Below are 17,330 nucleotides of genomic sequence, written 5' to 3'. Positions count from 1 at the left end.
TTCCAAAACGGCGCTCCTTCCTTCCGAGCTCTGCCGTGCGCCTAAACAGTGGTTTACCCCCACATATGGGGTACCAGCATACTCAGGACAAATTGGACAACAACTTTTGGAGTCCAATTTTTCTTGTTACCCTTGTGAAAATAAAAACTTGGGGGCTAAAAAATCTTTTTTGTGGAAAAAAAAAATTTTTTTATTTTCACGACTCTGCATTATAAACTTCTGTGAAGCACTTGGGCATTCAAAGTTCTCACCACACATCTAGATAAGTTCCATGGGGGGTCTAGTTTCCAAAATGGGGTCACTTGTGGGGGATTTCTACTGTTTAGGCACATCAGGGGCTCTCCAAACGCGACATGACGTCCGATCTTAATTCCAGCCAATTCTACATTGAAAAAGTAAAACGGCACTCTTTCTCTTCCAAGCTCTGCGGTGCGCCCAAACAGTGGTTTACCCCCACATATTGGGTACCGACGTACTCAGGAGAAATTGCACAACAACTTTAGTGGTCTAATATCTCCTGTTACCCTTGTGAAAATAAAAATTTGTGGGCAAAAAGATCATATTTGTAGAAAAAATGCGATTTTTTTTTTTCACGGCTCTACGTTATAAACTTCTGTGAAGCACTTGGGGGTTCAAAGTGCTCACCACACATCTAGATAAGTTCCTTAAGGGGTCTAGTTTCCAAAATGGTGTCACTTGTGGGGAGTTTCCACTGTTTAGGTACATCAGGGGCTCTCTAAACGTGACATGGCGTCCGATCTCAATTCCAGCCAATTCTGCATTGAAAAAGTCAAACGGCGCTCCTTCACTTCTAAGTTCTGCGGTGCGCCCAAAAAGTGGTTTACCCCCACATATGGGGTATTGGCGTATTCAGGAGAAATTGCGTAACAAAATTTATGGTTACATTTCTGTTTTTACACATGTGAAAATAAAAAAAATGGTTCTGAATTAAGATGTTTGCAAAAAAAAGTTAAATGTTCATTTTTTCCTTCCACATTGTTTCAGTTCCTGTGAAGCACGTAAAGGGTTAATAAACTTCTTGAATGTGGTTTTGAGAACCTTGAGGGGTGTAGTTTTTAGAATGGTGTCACACTTCGTTATTTTCTATCATATGGACCCCTCAAAATGACTTCAAATGTGATGTGGTCCCTAAAAAAAAATGGTGTTGTAAAAATGAGAAATTGCTGGTCAACTTTTAACCCTTATAACTCCCTAACAAAAAAAAATGTTGTTTCCAAAATTGTGCTGATGTAAAGTAGACATATGGGAAATGTTATTTATTAACTATTTTTCGTAACATATCTCTCTGATTTAAGGGCATAAAAATACAAAGTTTGAAAATTGCAAAATTTTAAAAATTTTCGCCATATTTCCGTTTTTTTCATAAATAATCGCAAGTAATATCGAAGAAATGTTACCACTACCATGAAGTAAAATATGTCACAAAAAAACAATCTCAGAATCAGCGGGATCCGTTGAAGCGTTCCAGAGTTATAACCTCATAAAGTGGCAGTGGTCAGAATTGTAAAAATTGGCTCGGTCATTAAGTACCAAATTGGCTCTGTCACTAAGGGGTTAAAGGGGTTACTTGGGACATGAATTGATGACTTATCTGTAAGATAGTTTGTCAGTATGATATCAGTGGGGTCCGACACCTGGCACCCCCACGATCAGCTAAAATCTACTGCAGCAGTTGCAGATGCATGATAAGCATACATGATTGGCCGCTGCCTCTGGTCTATAAGCTGACACAATATTTTGCAAGATTTTTGTTGTTAAAAAGTGCGTCATATAGTCTAGAAAATACAGTTAGTGACAGTCACGTTTTATCTAAGAAATGCATCTCACCCCCTAACATCTTATGCTGGACTCTGTCCTCCATAATCAGATAATTGCAGGTTCAAGTCCCCTAAGGGGACTAACAAATACAGTGAAAAGTGAAAAATGTTTTAGAAAATATGACAAAAATAACAGTTCAAATCACCTGTTTTCCCCCCATTAAAGATTTAGAAATACTGTATAAAAAATAAAAAAAATACACATATGTGATAGTGCTGCGTTCGTAAAATCATATCTATCAAAATATAAAATAAATTAGTCCGATCAGTAAATGGCCTAACTAGAAAACGCCAGAACTACAGTCTTTCAGTCATTGCAAAAAGAGAAAAAAAATATAATAACAGGTGATTAAAGCACCTGATACATCCCAAAATAATATGAATATAAACATCGGTTCTGGTGCAAAAAACAAGATCTCACACAGCCCCATTCCTGAAAATGTAAAGTGTTACACCTCTTGGGAAGGAAAAAAACGGAAGCGCAAAAATGAAAAAAATCGCCCGGTCCTTAAGGGGTTAAAGGGATTTTACCGCAATGTGTGATAATAGCACATGATGCTTTACTACCTCCTGCCGCTCCAGTTCTGGTTCTTCACTGCTGCCTCTGATCTTTAGTCACTGGCTTCAGGGGTGACGTCATGACTGCAGTTTTGCAGCCAATCACTTGGCTCAGTAGCCCAAGCCGGCAGAGCTTCTAAGCTCAGTGATTGGCTGCAGCAGTGATTTGCGCTGTAGTTGAGCCATCACCGCTGCAGCCTGTGAAACTAGACCCCAGGAAGTGCTGAAGATCCAGAGCTGGAGCAGCAGGGAGAAAGTAAAGCTCTGGGTTGTTTTTCTCACCAATGGTAACCTCCTATATCGTTAAACAAACCCTTCCTCTACAGACAGATAATGAATTATTACCTACCAGCCTCGCCAGCTCTTAGACACATTTGGCTGATTTCACCTCTTCCTTGGAAGCCCTATTAGGAGCCTCCATCGCAGATTTTATCATATCGGGCGAATCCTCAGCCAACAGCTAGTTGGCCGTTGCTCACATGACGTAACCCAATGGTATATACAGCAATATGCAGCAGGACACGAGATCCAGGGAAATATCCGATCGCAAGCAATGGGGTCAGGAAGGAATTTTTTTTCCCCCTGAAGCAGAACTCTCCGGGGGTTTTCTTTGCCTTCCGCTGGATCTTTGGGTCCCAGTGGCTCTCAGGTGGTCTCCAATGACCGCAGCTCGTTCTGTGGTCTCCATAGGGGCCAAGTTGAGAGTCACTATGACCATAGTTTAATTTCTTAAAGGGCCAGTAATATTTTCATTACAATGTTGCATATTGCTATTCCAATAAAAAGAATTATATATAAATATACCGTGTTGTGTGTTTTTTCCTGGATTTCATTTTACACTGTGACATGATGGGAGTGATCACTACTACCCTGAATATTCCACAACTAGACTTGGAAGTATAGGGGGCTCCATACACAGAGAGCAGATGTCATAATGTCAGCTCCGGTACCAAAATACATTACAATTCCTATAGGGCTCAGTCTGTGATGGAGGCACTAACATTATATACAGTACTTCTTCCACAACATACTACAGAGAGAAGACTGAAGACCGGGACACAGAGCCGCAGAATACAGAAGACATAGGGTCTCATGTAAAAGTAAAAAAACAGAGGAAAGATGTTCAACAAGTAGCCGGGGGGCTCCAGGACCAAATCAGGAGGGAGGCCTCAGTCATCAGTGGCCACTATTCCCATGGAGTGGCACACATTGACCAACCGTCCTGCAGCCACTTTACCTTTGTCCAACACCTCCGTCTGTCCTTGCAGTTATTAAGTCCCAAGCATAAACAGTCGCACTCAAAGTTCCTTCAAAATTTTGCCAAGCAGGTGGTTTTTTTATTTTCAAAACACCAAAATTAAACAATTCACCGCAGTGGTATAAGGTAACGTTTCGACCCGCTGGGTCTTTATCAAACCTTACTGGAAAAAACGAAAAAATACATAGTGTCAATCTTATGTGAAGAGATAAATTACATACACAATACAGAAATACAACAGCTCAATAAATAGAGGAAAGACATGTCTATACAATAGTGGATGAGACAGCAACACTCAGGGTCCCATGAGTTCCATGACGGTACTATCCCGGAGAAGATAATAGGTATTTTAAATACCCTAAGTTACAGTGATATAATACAAATAATTTCATAAGCAATACAAAAGAGATCAAGGACAATGCTATAAACTAGCACACTTATGTGTGTATATACGTACTAAAGTATGTTCACAGAGATTACAACGAGAAATGTCCACAAAATCATAGTAATGCACTGATATCACAATGATGAACCACAGAGATCATAATGAGAGTAATATGCAATGAAACCGGGTGGTGGATATAAAATGCAGTTGTAAGGCAATTGGTACTGACCTTATAGAAAAGAAACAGGTAGAGGGCATGTTCCCAAGTGAAGTACTGGAGTCCCTTCAGGGGCTGTAGGGAGGAAAGCCACAGGGATAAGTATAAGGTAGAGGCAAGCTGGAGAGGAGGAATAGGTAGCGGTGGGCATACAGACCTACTTGTATGCTGCATCTGGCGTCTGTGGTGGTGTGTGGGAGCATGTTAATAGGCGCCATAAATATGCAGGGCGACCGGAAATGTAGAAGCCAGGAGCGCCGTTTGCGCATGCGCAGTAGCGTGCGGTGAATAAGAGGCTTGGAACGCGTATGAGAAGGGAGGATCTATGTGCAGGCGCAGTGTGAGCGCTGATATGGGGATGCAGTATGAGGGAAAGGAGCGCATGTAAAGCTTGGAGCGCATATGAGAAGAAAAGCTCTATGCGCAGGCGCAGTGTGAGCACTGGTATGGGGATTCAGCGGGGAAAAGTGTGCATGTGGTGAATTATGCTAGAGCGCTAAGTAGTAGATGGGGGAAGGCTATCTGAAAGGGAGATAGAGGCAGGTGACTAATGGAATGAGGGATGTCAGCTGAAAGATGAAATGGTTAGGAATTGGGTATGGAAAAATCTTTAGTATGGAAAATGAAATAAAGGAAATGAAAAAAAAATAAGAATAAAATGGAGAAAATAATGATAAAATAAAATTTAATAAAATTTATTTGTGGAGAAATGATGAGGAAATGGAATGTAACGGCACAAAGATAGGGGTTGAAAAGAAATAAATATAAACTGAGGAATGTTGTAAAAAATAAAAAAAACATAGACAAATACTTGAAAAAAATGGAGAAATAATTGAAAAGGAGAGGAAAAAAATGAAAAAAAATGCTGAAGAAAAGCGTATGATATAAAATAAGATAGATAAAATGAAAAAAAATGAAAAAAGTGGAAATGAAAAAAGAAAATGAAAATAAATGGAAATGAAAAAAATGATGAAAAAAAATTTGAAAAAAAATTGAAATTTTTTTTAGAAAAAATGAAAAACATGAAGAAATGAAGAATAAATATAATAAAAAAATAAAAGTAAAAATAAAAAATAAAAAACTGAAAAGGCAAGATTATATACAGTACTCAGAAGGAAGACGGAAGACTAGCATTAGCATTGATTAAGTGATGAGGTATTGGGAGCCACAATTTTTTACAGCGTATTGTAGACTTATGACTAGCGATCCTGTCGCGTACGTGCTATGTAGTTTCGCCAACATAAAGTAGACCGCAAGGGCATTTTATGAGATACACAACATAGTTAGTGTCACACGTGAAAAAACCTTTGATGTTATAACGTTTACCCATATGTGGGTGAGTGATTTCGCTCCCCTTAATCACATTGGAGCAACAGGCACAACTGAGGCAGGGGAATGTACCTTTGCGTTCTGTACCAAGGAACGTCTGGGTGGTCTGGAGAGACTACCTATGTCGGCTCTAACTCAACTATCCCTGATGTTTTTTGGACGTCGCTTGCACATAAGTGCTGGAGTATGGACGGCTTCAATATTGGGATAAGATTTTGTTAAGAGGGCCAATGTTTGTTGATGACATTGTATATTTTAGGCATTACGGGGTGATGTGTGTGGACAAACATGACTTGTTCCTTACTGGGGAGAGTGGGTAGTGTAGACCGGGGTTCCAAGGCTCTTGCACTCTCTCTTAGAAGGAGTTGTTGGGGGTATTGTCTATTTTTAAATTTATCAGCCATCTCGCCAAAGCAAGTAGGGATAAGGTCAGCGTCAGATACTATCCTAGTAATGCGTGTAAATTGGGAGAGTGGTAGACTGTTTTTGGTGGATGAAGGGTGGCAGCTGGTATAATGGAGAAGATTGTTGGAATCAGTTGGTTTGGTGAAGATGTCAGTAGATAATGTACCCCTCTCATTCTTGATCACCAAGGTGTCCAAGAAGGAGATTTGAGACATATGCCATTTCAGTGTGAATTGTAGTTCTGGTCTAATCGAATTGAGGTATTCCGTGAAAGAAAGTAAGTCCTCAGGGGTGCCGATCCAAAGGCAGAAAATGTCATCAATAAATTGAAACCAACATTTACTGTATTGTCTAAAGAGGATGTTTCTGTAGACATGGGATTGCTCAAAATCATCCATGTACGCGTTAGCGTATGCAGGCGCCAGATTAGCGCACATGGCGGTCCCACGTATCTGAAAGTAGAACTGGTCTCCAAACAGAAAATAGTTTTCCCTTAGTACTATGGATAAAAGGTCCAAGCACAGTTGGGTGGAGTTGTCATTAAAATCTGAGGAAAGAAGAAGCTTCCTGACTGCAGTGATGCCCAAATCATGATCAATAGAAGTGTACAAACTTTGTACGTCAAGGGTAACCAAAATACAATCAGAGGGTATGTTAGTGAACTGACTAATAGAATGAAGGAAGTGGCTAGTGTCCAGGATGAATGATTGGGTTTTTTGGGTTAAAGGTGTGAGAATCTTTTCAAGAAAGATAGAAATTGGGGCTAAAATGGAATCCGTAGAAGCCACTATTAGGCGGCCAGGGGGATTCATAAGGGATTTGTGAACCTTAGGCAAGGTGTAGAAGACTGGGGTGACAGGGTTTTGGTTCACTAGAAATGTGGCTGTTTTGGAATCAATGGTGTTCAGGGCTAGATGTTTTGTCAAAATCACTGGAGCTGGATCATGGGGAATTGGTTGGTATACTGCAGTATCTGAGAGTTGGTGAAGAATTTCATTAGTGTAGTCTGTGTAATTTTGAACAACAATTGCCCCACCTTTGTCGGCGGGTTTTATTCCAATTTGTTTGTTATTTTTAAGGGACTCAATCGCCTGTTTTTCAATAGAGGTAATATTGCGATGTGTAGGTAGTAAACCTTTGTGGTGTTGGTCTAGAATTTGACTAATATCCCTATGTACGAGGTCAATGAAGGCTTCAGTAGCATTAAAGGAACGTGGAGGGTGGAAATTGCTAGGATTACGCAAGCCCAGTCTGGATATAGACATTTCAGGAGCAGGGCTCCCCCCTGGTGGAGGGGCTCTGTTCCTTGTTGTTTCATGTTCAAGTCCAAAGTATGTCTTCAGACGAATGTTTCTGTAAAAGTGTTGAAGGTCTTGGGACAATTGAAATTTGTCTCATGAAGGGTAGGACAGAAGGACAGGCCCCGTTGGAGGATGGTTAGTTCTGCTGGGCTGAGAGTGTATGAAGATATGTTGAGGATCAAGTTGGTGGCTTTACCTGTGATCTTGTCGTCATCCGGTCTGTGGCGTTTATGGGCGGCCCTCCTTGTCGGTCTCCACCTGCATAACAGCCGTGTGCTTTGGTTGGTTGACGTTTCTGTAAAAAACAGTTCTGAGAGGAAGCGCCAGTAGAATGGTCGCTGTCCTTACTGTCTGAGCCTGTATATCTGGGGTTGTAGTTTCTTCGCCAGGAGTCAGTATTGGTTGAATCCTTCCATTTGTATAGCTGATCTTGGATGTAGTTGTCGGAATTTCTCTGAAATTTCACTCTTTTCTTGTCTTGCAGAACCTTGCGATGTTCTTTGATGGTTTTCTCTGTTTTAGTTTTCAGACTATGACACTCTGTGCTGGAGAGAGTTGAAGTCAGTTGTTCCTCGATTAAGGTAATTTTCTGTGCAGTTTCGGTGATACCTGTTTGGAGAGATTCAATGGTTAATAAAATGATGTCCAGGGAGCACTTATTGAGTGTTTGTTTGAATTTCTCACAAACCTCAGGTTTATCCGAGAATAAAGTAGGTCTCAGATGGCACCTCAGGCCCCGTGGCGTGATTCTGTTAAGTTTATGGTACTCAGCCAAGGTGGTTGCGTGTAAGTCTTATGAGGTTAGACATTTTCGTTCTCTCTCATAGTCTCTGGTACGGATTTCCTGAACAGGAGTTCTGAGGAAGTCTCCTGACGTAGTTACTCTTGATAGGATCCTGGATGCTGTCGTCTCATCGAAGGCAAAGGTGTTAGTCGACATTGAGGGAGCTGGTGCAAGCGTCTAATAGAATATCGTAGAAAAGAGAAAGACGTGCACTCTTGCTCTATGGTGGTGCTGACTGGACGTGGAAATATTCCACCAAAATGTAGTCCCAAGCATAAACAGTCACACTCAAAGTTCCTTCAAAATTTTGCCAAGCAGGTGGTTTTTTTATTTTCAAAACACCAAAATTAAACAATTCACCGCAGTGGTATAAGGTAACGTTTCGACCGGCTGGGTCTTTATCAAACCTTACTGGAAAAATTGAAAAAATACATAGTGTCAATCTTATGTGAGGAGATAAATTACATACACAATACGGAAATACAACGGCCCAATAAATAGAGGAAAGACATGTCTATACAATAGTGGATGAGACAGCAACACTCAGGGTTTTATGAGTTCCATGACGGTACTATCCCGGAGAAGATAATAGGTATTTCAAATACCCTAAGTTACAGTGATATAATACAAATCATTTCATAAGCAATACAAAAGAGATCAAGGAGAATGCTATAAACTAGCACACTTATGTGTGTATATACTGTAAGACTCATGTCGGTGTGGTAGTTGGGGGCAGGTATATCTCGCCCAGGTATTTGTCCTATGTGAATTAGGCCACTCAGTATCTTCAGGATGCTAATGGGTTAACACGTGCAGGAATAAAGGATGACCAGCTGGGGGTTCCCAGCGTCAGCCTGGGGCACACAGATTGCCTGTCTGTGTGAGACAAACGTGAGAGCTGTGCTCAAGAATTGTGTGTTGTTAGCTGGGTGGGAGAAGCCCCCCCAGTTGTTGAGATAGCAACGTGTTGGTTTAGTTAGCGCCGGACAGGCTAGGATTTATTTTTATGTTTTGTTTTATCTATGTTGCTTTCACGTTAATAAATCTGACCTGAGGTCAGCCTGCTCAGAAAACCTGCTGTACGCCTCAGATTCAATGCACAAACCACGTGACCTTTGACCCCAGCAAAGGCGATCCCGGAGTGTTGTGTCACATCGTGGTGGAGAACGCGGGCATACCGTGGCACAGGCGACAGCATGGAAGACGTGGTGAAAGCCCTAGTACAATCCACTGCCATACAGCAGCAGGCCACTGCCGCACAGCACGAAGCTAATCGCTTGATGGCCGCACAGCTGAAGGAGTTAGTGGACATGACGGTTGCAGACCGCCAACTTTTCCAACAGGTGGCGCAGCGCCGGGTGAGCATGCCTGACGCTGACCCGGAAGCAGAGTCCAGAAGGATCCATGTGAGTCGATACTGGCAAAAGCTGACTGCAGATGACGTCGAGGCATACCTGACAACGTTTGAGCGGACGGCATTGAGAGAGAAGTGGCCCGTTTCTCTCCGGCGAGGCCCAAAAAGCTTACCATGATTTGGACCCGGAGGTCGCCTAGGACTTTGAGAAGCTGAAAGCTGAGATCCTGGCCCGGCTGTGTGTGACGACGGCTGTCCGGGCACAGAGGGTACATCAGTGGACATACCAGCAAGATAAACCGGCGCGGTCTCAGATGTTCGACCTGATCTACTTGACAAAGAAATGGCTGCAACCCGAGGTACTGACAATACCCGAAATAATCCAGCGGGTTGTCCTGGACAAGTACCTGAGCGTACTACCACCAGCGCTGAAAAGGTGGGTAAGCCAAGGAAATCCCACGACAGCGGATCAACTTGTGGAGTTGGTCGAGTGTTATTCCGTGGCAGAAGGACTTCCCGACGACACCGCCAGCCCCCGGTCTGTGCCTCCTCCTCGTGGAACCGGTAAGACTGTTCCAGGGACCACGGGTGAAGGAAAATCGCTTAAAACTGTGGGGGAGGAACCCGGGACTGCTCGCACCCCGAGACCGAGAGTATTGGACGGTGGTCTCAGTAGGGGACCTGTTAGGTGTTTCCGTTGCCATGAGAAGGGCCATGTTTCTGCGAACTGTCCTGTTACCGCTGAACCCATGCAGTGCGACGTTATAGACTCTAAAAAACGCATGTCTTTGGCTACACGGCAAGTGAGTGTGAATGCGGGTCAAAATGATACAGCGAAACACCTGTGTGAATTATCTGTTGATGGGAAAAATGTTGTGGCATTACTAGACTCTGGAAGTGTGGTGACTCTGGTGAAAGCTAGTATGGTGGCACTTCCATCTGGTCCGTCTGACAAGTTTTCTGTAACGTGTGTGCATGGTGACACCTGCTCGTATTTAACCGCGGTCATATGGATTTCCACTCCCTATGGGTCAGTGCAGCACAAAGTGGGACTCGTTCCCGCTGTGAAGAGCAGAACAAAAATGATTACCTCAATGAACAAAAATAAAAAAAAAAGAATTTGTGATAAATATTGACCTGTCCATTCAAGGACATTTTAGCTATAGTATGAAATCCTGTTTTTCTTGTCTGTGGAATTGCCTTTGTACTGTTTGTTGTGAAACTGCCGCCCACGAAACTGTTTTCTTTTCTTTTCTTTCTTTCCTGTTTTGTCTCTTTGTTTAAACATGCAAAACTTGTATAACCACTAAACCTACTGAAACAACTATATAAAGAAGGGATAGCAAAGTGAAGGCAGGCGTGCTTCAGAGACTTCCCAGTGATACACTATACAAGACGTGTCTTGTGTATTATTTCTGGTGATTCACCACTTCCAAAGGCTGCTCCGACTGAGTGTGATCCCGACATTTCCTGGCGCCTGAACAGGGACCCGAGGTCTGTGTATTCCTTCAAGAACACCGGCAGAATACGAACGAAAAGAGAATCTGGGATAATGGACGGCAGATGAACAAAAACCTGGCCAGGTAAGAGACACTGTTAGATCTCTTATATCTGCCCTGCACTGTCCGTAAGATTTTCTGTGTCGTGTTCTTTAGCGGGTAGTTCTAGTAGAGGAGGATACCTATAGCTCGGGTTCTTGAACTATTTAGGAATTGATCACCTCACGGAGTACGGCATTGAATGAGAGTGAATGTGAATAGAAGGTGTGTGGAAGTTGGGAATAGCCCTATAAGCCGCCCAGGGGGTTGAAACAGAAGAAGTGACTGTCCCACTGGGCAACGTGGTTGCGTCCTTTCGGGGAGACCTCCGCGCCTATGTTCAATCTCTGATCCTGTCTTTGACAAAAACCTGGTGACGGATAAGTGTATGATAGTATGAGCCCAGGACAGATAAATTAGCCTGGGACAAGAATACGTTGTATGTGATAGTATAAGCCCAGGACAGATAAATTAGCCTGGGACAAGATACGTTGTATGTTCTTTTTCTTTTTCTGTCTGGTTGCATTTGTGTTGTTTGCTATAGGTGTAGGAATCAGGATTTTCTTACATCAACACAGTTTAAACATCCTAGCTCCTTAGGAAGAAGGTAACGAGGTATTCTCATACCCAAACGCCACCTAGGGCAAGAAAAAGACATCCTAGCTCCTTAGGAAGAAGGTAACGAGGTATTCTCATACCCAAACGCCACCTAGGGCAAGAAAGCTCAGGATAAGAAAATGGGGAATAAGCAAACAAAGTCGGAACCAGAAGAATTAGATATCTATACTATCATAAAGGAGAGAAGTGGTGAAGATGCCACTAAGGGGCTGAAAAAGATTTTTAGTAAGTTTGGAGTTACTAGGGCAGAAGCTTTTAGTAGAAAACTATGGGAAGGAATTCAGGAAAGGAAAAAAGGCATAATCAGAGACAAGAAATGGATAGATCAGATCCAAGCATTGATTGATGTCTCTAGGGTAGCAGAAAATGAGGGATGGACATATAATCAACAGAGTAAAAAGTGGTGTATTAGACCCACAGGCTGTGGAGAAAAACAAAATGTGGAATCTAAAAATACCCCACCCCCATACCTTAACCCACATGCCCCATCTTTTCTCCAAACACCACCTCAAAGTTTAGCCGGACCAGGAGGATGGGTATGTCCGCACTGTGGACAACAAAATCCAGACTGGAGAAATGATTGCCTAGCCTGTGGTACACCTAGACATGGCGCTGTACTTGCCCCTGTTAGGGTTGTACCAAGACCCTTTAGGGAACCTGGTGCTGACGGAGTAATGGGAACTAGATATCACCAAACTCGACAATATTTCCCTTGGTCCCCCGCTGAAGGCATGTCTCTCTTGCATAACGCACCAGATCCCACCCAGTGTCCAGTTAGATTTGCACAATATATACAGCAAATTATGCAGACTCACGCTGGAGTTTGGGCAGATGGAGAAGAATTATGTAGAATGAAAATGACTCCTGGACTCTTCCAGGAGCTATTAGCAAATCTACAGGTACATAGGCCCCAAGCAGGAGATGGTGCCTTACAAACAATAGAATCAGGTACACAATTTGTAGATCACTTAATGGTTTTCATGAGGAAGAGACAGAGGCAGAGAGGAACAACGGGAGTGGTGGCTCAGAAATCTGGACAATCAGTAGACGAATATTATCTAAGTGTAGAAAATAATTTCAGAGATGAAGGCATGGATCTAACCGCTCCAGGAATGATGAGGTTAGTTACAAAAACCTTTATAGATGGATTGTCTCCAAAAGTGAAGGAAAAGCTTAAGGCCGCAACCCCTGATTGGAGAACCTTGGAAGACCCACACCTGGCTAGACAGAAAGCTGTAGGGATAGAAATGGACTTAAGAGAAAATTCTAAGCCAGTAAGAATTGCACAGGCTAATACTGGCTCTGCTAATCAAAAGTTTACTTGTCATTACTGTAAGAAGCCAGGACATTTCCAAAGGGAATGTAGGAAGAGAAAAACAGATATAGATTCAGGAACCTTTGTACCCAAAAATAGGATAAATAACCCAGTGCCTGATCAAACAGACAGCTCAGAATGACTGAAAGTTATGCAGGTCTCTCTTCCTTCTAGAAGACCAATAATACAAGTTGAAGTTGAGGGTAAAAATGTACCTTTTCTGATAGATACGGGAGCAACATCCTCCATTTTAAATCAGGACTTTTTACCATATCCTGACAATATATCCTCAAAGGTTACATATGCAGAAGGGTATGATGGTAAAATTCAGGCGTTGCCCTTTACAAAACCTTTAAATGTGAGCTTTGGCCCTAAAACTTTTGTATCCAAATTTTTATTTGCTAAAGGTGCACCTACCTGCTTGTTGGGTACTGATGTCTTAAGTAAAATGCATGCAAACATCCATTTTAGAGAAGATGGCACAGTTATGCTGACCATCCCTGAAGATGCAGAAACTCTGGAACCATATGTTAGAATACAGGCAATGGAGGATTTTCCCGAAATTTACACTCAACAAGCAAAAATTGACTTGTCTCGGGTTCCTGACAGCCTATGGGCAAAAGGAGACACTGATGTAGGATTTTTATCAGTAGCTCCTATACTGTTAGAAACTGCCCCGGGAACCATATTACCTCAGCTTAGGCAATACCCCATCAGCGCCCAGCAAGAACAGGCGATTTCTCAACAAATTCAGGATTATGTGTTACAAGGTGTTTTGGTAGAAATCAGGTCACCCGCCAATACACCCTTATATCCTGTTAAAAAGAAAGTGTCCTCCAAAGAAACTATGGTGAAATATCGCATGGTGCACGACTTACGGGAAATCAATAAGGTTTTGGCACCGGTCACCCCTGTGGTACCGAATCCTCATACCTTACTGTCTCAAATTCCCAGCACTGCTGCATATTTTACGGTAATTGACTTATCAAACGCATTTTTTTCTGTGCCACTACATAAGAACTGTTGGCATTTGTTTGCCTTTACATTCAAGGGTAAACAATTAGCATGGACAAGATTGCCACAAGGTATGGTACACTCACCAACTTTGTACTCTGAAGCAATGCAGACCGTGCTAAATAATTTCATCCCAGAACCAGGAGTAGTCATTCTACAGTATGTAGATGACTTACTTATTTGTTGCCCTGATGAACAGACGGCAGTTACCTCAACTGTTAATTTCTTAATTTTCCTAGCGCAAGAAGGCTGTAAAGTAAATAGACAGAAACTCCAGGCTTGTCAACAAACAGTCGTGTTTTTAGGTCACTGCATATCACAGGGCATCAGACACCTCACACCTCAACGTACGGAAGCCATACGTAACATGCTTGAACCCAGGAATCACAAACAGCTGCGTGCTTTCCTAGGTATTGTTTCACACTGTAGACAGTGGATCATACATGCAAGTCAACTCATGCAGCCTTTATATGACTGTATTGCCAACACACCATATTCACTCAGTGAAGAGGCTAAACAGTCATTTTCCTCTTTGAAAACAGCACTGGTATCAGCTCCGGCTTTGGGACTCCCAGACTACACTAAACCTTTTCAATTGATGGCAGCTGAGATATCCTCACATGCTACAGGGGTGCTCACACAAAAACATGGAAACAAACAGAGACCTGTGGCATACATATCAGCTCATCTGGACCCTGTAGCTAGAGCCGCACCTTCTTGTGTAAGAGTAGTAGCCGCAATTTCACTGTTATTAGATAAAGCTTCTGAGATTGTTCTTGATCACCCACTTCTAGTTCAGACCACTCATGATGTACATGGCATTCTTAACCAGGTCCAACCTAAACATATTTCAATGGCCAGACACCTCCGTCTCCAATGTTCCCTACTACTGCCGCCCAACATTTCCTTTGCCAGGATTCAGACTCTTAATCTCGCGTCTTTGCTCCCTTTAGAGTCTGCGGGGGGTACCATACCTGAGGAAACTGCACTCTCCAACTCCTTTGAAACTGCACACTCCAACTCCTTTGACCCATCAAAGTCAATGCATGATTGTGTACAATTAATGGAACAAGAGACTCAGGGCTTATGTAATGTACGTGACAAGCCACTCTGTAATGCTACATTTGAACTTTTCATAGATGGCAGTAGATATGCAGATATGAATGGACAATTTCATACAGGTTATGCGGTAGTAACTCAGCATGAAGTGCTGAAAGCAGAACCTCTCCCTGCTAATCAGTCTGCACAAAAAGCAGAACTTACGGCATTAGTTGAAGCTCTAAAAATAGCCAAAGATCAGACAGCAAACATATACACTGATTCTAGATATGCACATGGCATTATTTTCGATTTTGGCGTAATATGGAGAGCCAGAGGTTATATGACTGCTTCAGGCCAACCTGTTAAACATGCCTCCCTCATTAGACAGATTCTGGAGGCAGCACAAGAAACTAAAGAAATAGCGGTGATAAAGGTAGCTGCACATGTGAGACTCGACACCGAGGAAGCCAGGGGTAACGATAAAGCCGATAAGGCAGCAAAACAGGCAGCACGTAAACCCTTACATCATGCCCACACACTAGATAGCTCTGAAGATGATGAGGAAAGATTGAAGGAAGCTCAGAAACAGGTAGACGACGAAGAACGAGGGCAGTGGCAGAAAAAAGGGGCAGAAGATCAGCAAGGATTATGGAAAAAAGGAACTTTGTTGTGTTTACCCAGAGCCTGGTACCCCGCAGTGGCAAGTGACCTCCACCTACCCACGCATGTGTCGGCAAATGGTATGACGCTCAAGGTAAAAGAAAGGTGGTTGGCTCCAGGCTTTGGTAATTTTGCTCGGAACATGTGTGCTGCATGCGCTATATGCCTGGCACACAATCCAGGTCAGGCCATTAAAACCCCAACCAAGCATCATGTAAGACCACTGTATCCCTTTCAAAGACTCCAGATCGACTACATCCAACTTCCTAGGTACAATGGATACGAATATGTGCTTGTGTGTGTGGACATGTTCTCAGGGTGGCCAGAGGCTTATCCAGTTCGTAAAGCCTCAGCAAAAACTACTGCCATTAAAATAGCACATGAACTGATACCCCGTTACGGCATGCCTGAGGTGATCGAGTCAGATAGGGGTACCCATTTTACTGGGGAAATATTCCAGAATGTTATGAAAATGTTGGGAGTAGAAAACCAGTTTCACACTCCATATCATCCACAGAGTTCAGGTAAAGTGGAAAGATTAAATGGGACAATAAAATTAAAAATCCAGAAGGCCATGGCAGAAACAGGAAAGCCTTGGACCGAGTGTCTACCACTTGCCCTGTATTCCATCAGAAACACCCCAAGGGGGAAGGCTAAGCTGTCACCACATGAGATTCTTTTTGGTAGAGCAGCAAATTTGGGTTGTTATTTTCCACAACAACTGATGTTGAATACTGAGACTTTAACTGCTTATGTACAAGAATTACAAAAACGTTTAACTAAAGTGCATTCGCAAGTTTTTGCTTCCCTTCCAGATCCAGAAAATCTCGAAGGAGGCCACAAGTTGGAACCTGGTGATCAAGTCTACGTGAAAAGACACACCAGAAAGACTCTGGAACCGAGATTTGACGGACCTTTCCAAGTCCTGTTAACAACTCCAACAGCAGTCAAGCTTGAAGGAAAGGCATCATGGATACATGCAAGCCATTGCAAAAAAGCAGTATAAGACTCATGATATTGATGTTAATAATGTTAACCTCAACGGAGGCATGGGAAAGACTGAATTCTCTAGCCCCTTTGAACAGTAGATTCGTACAACATCATAGAAAATTAGTGCATGACTTGTTAAATAATACGCAACCCTTGGCAGATTGTTGGATCTGTACCCATTCACCAGTATCAGCCACAAGTATACCTTTTCTAGCAGTTCCCGTGTCAGCTGAAGAAATATTCGCTTGGCCTAATTGTTCAGACAACCTGGCCAACAACCAACCTGGCAATACTAGACTATGGAATACTACAATCGCCATACCAATTGTGGGATGGGTAGAATTTCCTTGGTGGCAGGGCAATCTTACAGGAAAAATAGACAACTTACAATATTTAGCATTCAAGGGAGGAAAATGGGTACCTAGGAATAAGACTGGATTAACTGATTTAGGACAGGTCCCCACTGAAAATCTACAGCTCAGTTTCAGTACAACCACCCCTTCCTCTGATGCTTTCAAACCTACAGTATTGGAAAGATACATACATAATAGAAAATGGGAACATTCTGAGTTGTTCCCCCAAGGTGATGCAGACAGTTGTACAAGTAAGCCGGGGAACCTGGTTTGTAATGAATCCAATGAGTATGTCAACGGAATGCATGTATGTGGGAATCCCGCAGCCGGGTACTGTAGCCCCTTGGGACAAAAACCCTCTTGGTGTATGCT

This window comes from Ranitomeya imitator, chromosome 1, assembly GCF_032444005.1.
Source record: "Ranitomeya imitator isolate aRanImi1 chromosome 1, aRanImi1.pri, whole genome shotgun sequence".
In the NCBI taxonomy this organism is placed as follows: Eukaryota; Metazoa; Chordata; class Amphibia; order Anura; family Dendrobatidae; genus Ranitomeya; species Ranitomeya imitator.
Note: the sequence above shows the minus strand (reverse complement) of the source record.